Source organism: Carettochelys insculpta, unplaced genomic scaffold, assembly GCF_033958435.1.
Source record: "Carettochelys insculpta isolate YL-2023 unplaced genomic scaffold, ASM3395843v1 scaffold_0048, whole genome shotgun sequence".
Taxonomy (NCBI): Eukaryota; Metazoa; Chordata; order Testudines; family Carettochelyidae; genus Carettochelys; species Carettochelys insculpta.
This window is the reverse complement of record NW_027439085.1, coordinates 90,001-95,000: the sequence shown is the minus strand read 5'-3', so window position 1 is coordinate 95,000 and position 5,000 is coordinate 90,001. Positions and strand designations below refer to the sequence as shown.

Sequence of the window (5,000 nt, the reverse complement as noted above, 5' to 3'; positions counted from 1 at the left end):
TGTTGTCCCTGCCGGACTTAGAAATTTTTTCTCTCCCGCCTGGGACCGGGGTTGACCTGTTGTCCCTGCCGGACTTAGAAATTTTTTCTCTGCCGCCTGGGACCGGGGTTGACCTGTTGTCCCTGCCGGACTTAGAAATTTTTTCTCTGCCGCCTGGGACCGGGGTTGACCTGTTGTCCCTGCCGGACTTAGAAATTTTTTCTCTGCCGCCTGGGACCGGGGTTGACCTGTTGTCCCTGCCGGACTTAGAAAATTTTTCTCTGCCGCCTGGGACCGGGGTTGACCTGTTGTCCCTGCCGGACTTAGAAAATTTTTCTCTCCCGCCTGGGACCGGGGTTGACCTGTTGTCCCTGCCGGACTTAGAAATTTTTTCTCTCCCGCCTGGGACCGGGGTTGACCTGTTGTCCCTGCCGGACTTAGAAAATTTTTCTCTCCCGCCTGGGACCGGGGTTGACCTGTTGTCCCTGCCGGACTTAGAAAATTTTTCTCTGCCGCCTGGGACCGGGGTTGACCTGTTGTCCCTGCCGGACTTAGAAATTTTTTCTCTCCAGCCTGGGACCGGGGTTGACCTGTTGTCCCTGCCGGACTTAGAAATTTTTTCTCTGCCGCCTGGGACCGGGGTTGACCTGTTGTCCCTGCCGGACTTAGAAAATTTTTCTCTGCCGCCTGGGACCGGGGTTGACCTGTTGTCCCTGCCGGACTTAGAAAATTTTTCTCTCCCGCCTGGGACCGGGGTTGACCTGTTGTCCCTGCCGGACTTAGAAATTTTTTCTCTCCCGCCTGGGACCGGGGTTGACCTGTTGTCCCTGCCGGACTTAGAAAATTTTTCTCTCCCGCCTGGGACCGGGGTTGACCTGTTGTCCCTGCCGGACTTAGAAAATTTTTCTCTGCCGCCTGGGACCGGGGTTGACCTGTTGTCCCTGCCGGACTTAGAAATTTTTTCTCTCCAGCCTGGGACCGGGGTTGACCTGTTGTCCCTGCCGGACTTAGAAATTTTTTCTCTGCCGCCTGGGACCGGGGTTGACCTGTTGTCCCTGCCGGACTTAGAAATTTTTTCTCTGCCGCCTGGGACCGGGGTTGACCTGTTGTCCCTGCCGGACTTAGAAATTTTTTCTCTCCCGCCTGGGACCGGGGTTGACCTGTTGTCCCTGCCGGACTTAGAAAATTTTTCTCTGCCGCCTGGGACCGGGGTTGACCTGTTGTCCCTGCCGGACTTAGAAAATTTTTCTCTCCCGCCTGGGACCGGGGTTGACCTGTTGTCCCTGCCGGACTTAGAAAATTTTTCTCTCCCGCCTGGGACCGGGGTTGACCTGTTGTCCCTGCCGGACTTAGAAATTTTTTCTCTGCCGCCTGGGACCGGGGTTGACCTGTTGTCCCTGCCGGACTTGGAAAATTTTTCTCTCCCGCCTGGGACCGGGGTTGACCTGTTGTCCCTGCCGGACTTAGAAATTTTTTCTCTCCAGCCTGGGACCGGGGTTGACCTGTTGTCCCTGCCGGACTTAGAAATTTTTTCTCTCCAGCCTGGGACCGGGGTTGACCTGTTGTCCCTGCCGGACTTAGAAATTTTTTCTCTCCAGCCTGGGACCGGGGTTGACCTGTTGTCCCTGCCGGACTTAGAAATTTTTTCTCTCCCGCCCGGTACCGGGGTTGACCTGTTGTCCCTGCCGGACTTAGAAAATTTTTCTCTCCCGCTCGGAACCGGGGTTGACCTGTTGTCCCTGCCGGACTTAGAAAATTTTTCTCTCCCGCCTGGGACCGGGGTTGACCTGTTGTCCCTGCCGGACTTGGAGCCCCAGGAGGGGATCGGCCACCAGGTCAACCTCCGCTGAAAGCGGCCACGGTTTACCTGGTGCCCGGGGAGCGAATCGGACACCAGGTCAACCTCAGCTGAAGCGGCCGGGGTTGACCTGCTGTCCCTGCCGGACTTAGAAATTTTTTCTCTCCAGCCTGGGACCGGGGTTGACCTGTTGTCCCTGCCGGACTTAGAAAATTTTTCTCTGCCGCCTGGGACCGGGGTTGACCTGTTGTCCCTGCCGGACTTAGAAATTTTTTCTCTCCCGCCTGGGACCGGGGTTGACCTGTTGTCCCTGCCGGACTTAGAAATTTTTTCTCTGCCGCCTGGGACCGGGGTTGACCTGTTGTCCCTGCCGGACTTAGAAAATTTTTCTCTCCCGCCCGGGACCGGGGTTGACCTGTTGTCCCTGCCGGACTTAGAAATTTTTTCTCTGCCGCCTGGGACCGGGGTTGACCTGTTGTCCCTGCCGGACTTAGAAATTTTTTCTCTGCCGCCTGGGACCGGGGTTGACCTGTTGTCCCTGCCGGACTTAGAAAATTTTTCTCTGCCGCCTGGGACCGGGGTTGACCTGTTGTCCCTGCCGGACTTAGAAAATTTTTCTCTCCCGCTCGGAACCGGGGTTGACCTGTTGTCCCTGCCGGACTTAGAAAATTTTTCTCTCCCGCCTGGGACCGGGGTTGACCTGTTGTCCCTGCCGGACTTGGAGCCCCAGGAGGGGATCGGCCACCAGGTCAACCTCCGCTGAAAGCGGCCACGGTTTACCTGGTGCCCGGGGAGCGAATCGGACACCAGGTCAACCTCAGCTGAAGCGGCCGGGGTTGACCTGCTGTCCCTGCCGGACTTAGAAAATTTTTCTCTCCAGCCTGGGACCGGGGTTGACCTGTTGTCCCTGCCGGACTTTGAAATTTTTTCTCTCCCCGCCTGGGACCGGGGTTGACCTGCTGTCCCTGCCGGACTTGGAGCCCGAGGAGGGAATCGGCCACCAGGTCAACCTCCGCTGAAAGCGCCCACGGTTTACCTGGTGCCCGGGGAGCGAATCGGACACCAGGTCAACCTCTGCTAAAGCGCCCGAGGTTGACCTGGTGCCCGGGGAGCGAATCTGACACCAGGTCAACCTCTGCTAAAGCGCCAGAGGTTGACCTGGTGCCCGGGGAGCGAATCGGACACCAGGTCAACCTCTGCTAAAGCGGCCGGGGTTGACCTGCTGTCCCTGCCGGACTTAGAAAATTTTTCTCTCCAGCCTGGGACCGGGGTTGACCTGTTGTCCCTGCCGGACTTGGAGCCCGAGGAGGGGATCGGCCACCAGGTCAACCTCCGCTGAAAGCGGCCACGGTTTACCTGGTGCCCGGGGAGCGAATCGGACACCAGGTCAACCTCTGCTAAAGCGGCCGGGGTTGACCTGCTGTCCCTGCCGGACTTGGAGCCCGAGGAGGGGATCGGCCACCAGGTCAACCTCCGCTGAAAGCGGCCACGGTTTACCTGGTGCCCGGGGAGCGAATCGGACACCAGGTCAACCTCTGCTAAAGCGGCCGGGGTTGACCTGCTGTCCCTGCCGGACTTGGAGCCCCAGGAGGGGATCGGCCACCAGGTCAACCTCCGCTGAAAGCGGCCACGGTTTACCTGGTGCCCGGGGAGCGAATCGGACACCAGGTCAACCTCTGCTAAAGCGGCCGGGGTTCACCTGCTGTCCCTGCCGGACTTGGAGCCCGAGGAGGGGATCGGCCACCAGGTCAACCTCCGCTGAAAGCGGCCACGGTTTACCTGGTGCCCGGGGAGCGAATCGGACACCAGGTCAACCTCTGCTAAAGCGGCCGGGGTTGACCTGCTGTCCCTGCCGGACTTGGAGCCCCAGGAGGGGATCGGCCACCAGGTCAACCTCCGCTGAAAGCGGCCACGGTTTACCTGGTGCCCGGGGAGCGAATCGGACACCAGGTCAACCTCCGCTAAAGCGCCCGAGGTTGACCTGGTGCCCGGGGAGCGAATCGGACACCAGGTCAACCTCTGCTACGGCGGCCGGGGTTGACCTGCTGTCCCTGCCGGACTTGGAAAATTTCTCTCCCCGCCTCGGACCGGGGTTGACCTGCTGTCCCTACCGGACTTAGAACATTTTTCTCTCCCCGCCCCGGCCCGGGGGTTAACCTCGGGGCGCACAGCTTCCCGGGTCTGACGTGCACGTCCTGTCACCTCCCGGGCCCGGCGTCCTCGTCCTCCCTTCCCCTTGGGCCGGCTCGGAGGAAGTTTTCCCTCGGCCCGGCCTCCGGGTTAATTGTTTGGGCCCGGCTGACTGAGGCCAGGCTGCTGACGCTAAAGCCCGGGGAGGCGGGGGCCTACGGCCATACCGGACCGAATGCCCCCGATCTCGTCCGATCTCGGAAGGTAAACCGTCCCGGGCCTGGCTAGTACCTGGATGGGTGACCGCCTGGGAATCCCAGGTGCCGTAGGCAGCTTTTGGCCCCAGCGGGGGTAGAGCGGGGCGTGTGTCTGCCGTGCGGGAGCAGGGAAGCCGTGAGGCCAAGGCGGCGCGACGGTCCTGGGGGGCGCTGAGGCCTTTCCCTCTGCCTGCCTGCGTGTCGGGGGCGGGGGGGCGGGCGAGGAAGCTTAGGCCCTCACCCGGTGCGGTGCGATGGCTTGGGTCGGGTCGGGGAGAGGGAAGAAAGCGTGTGTGGAGCGTTGGTGGGGCAGGTGTGTGTGTGGGAGTGCTGGGTGGGGCAGGCCGTTGAGGCGGTGGCGGTGGTGGTGTTTTTGGTGGGAGTGAGTTGGGGTCAGGTGGGTGTGGGGTCCCCCCCAGGGGGGGTGGATGGTCTGAGGGTTAAGGCTTGGAACGTGCGTCTTGGGGGACCGTGGGTGGAGGTTGTTGAGAGCGGGGAAGGCCCTGGGTCTCGGTTGTGGACTATTAAGCCCGGTGGAGGGGGACCGTGGGTGGAGGTTGTTGAGAGCGGGGAAGGCCCTGGGTCTCGCTTGTGGACTATTAAGCCCGGTGGAGGGGGACCGTGGGTGGAGGTTGTTGAGAGCGGGGAAGGCCCTGGGTCCCGGTTGTGGACTATTAAGCCCGGTGGAGGGGGACCGTGGGTGGAGGTTGTTGAGAGCGGGGAAGGCCCTGGGTCTCGGTTGTGGACTATTAAGCCCGGTGGAGGGGGACCGTGGGTGGAGGTTGTTGAGAGCGGGGAAGGCCCTGGGTCCCGGTTGTGGACTATTAAGCCCGGTG

At 61.0% G+C, this 5,000-nt stretch overlaps 1 non-coding gene across 1 annotated transcript; it reads left to right on the top strand.

The window, feature by feature from the left end:
* Positions 1-4,120: 4,120 nt before the first annotated feature.
* LOC142006284 (5S ribosomal RNA) lies at positions 4,121-4,239 on the top strand. Its single transcript, XR_012643390.1, has one exon. It is a non-coding gene; the product is annotated as a 5S ribosomal RNA (ribosomal RNA).
* The last annotated feature ends 761 nt before the right edge of the window (positions 4,240-5,000 follow it).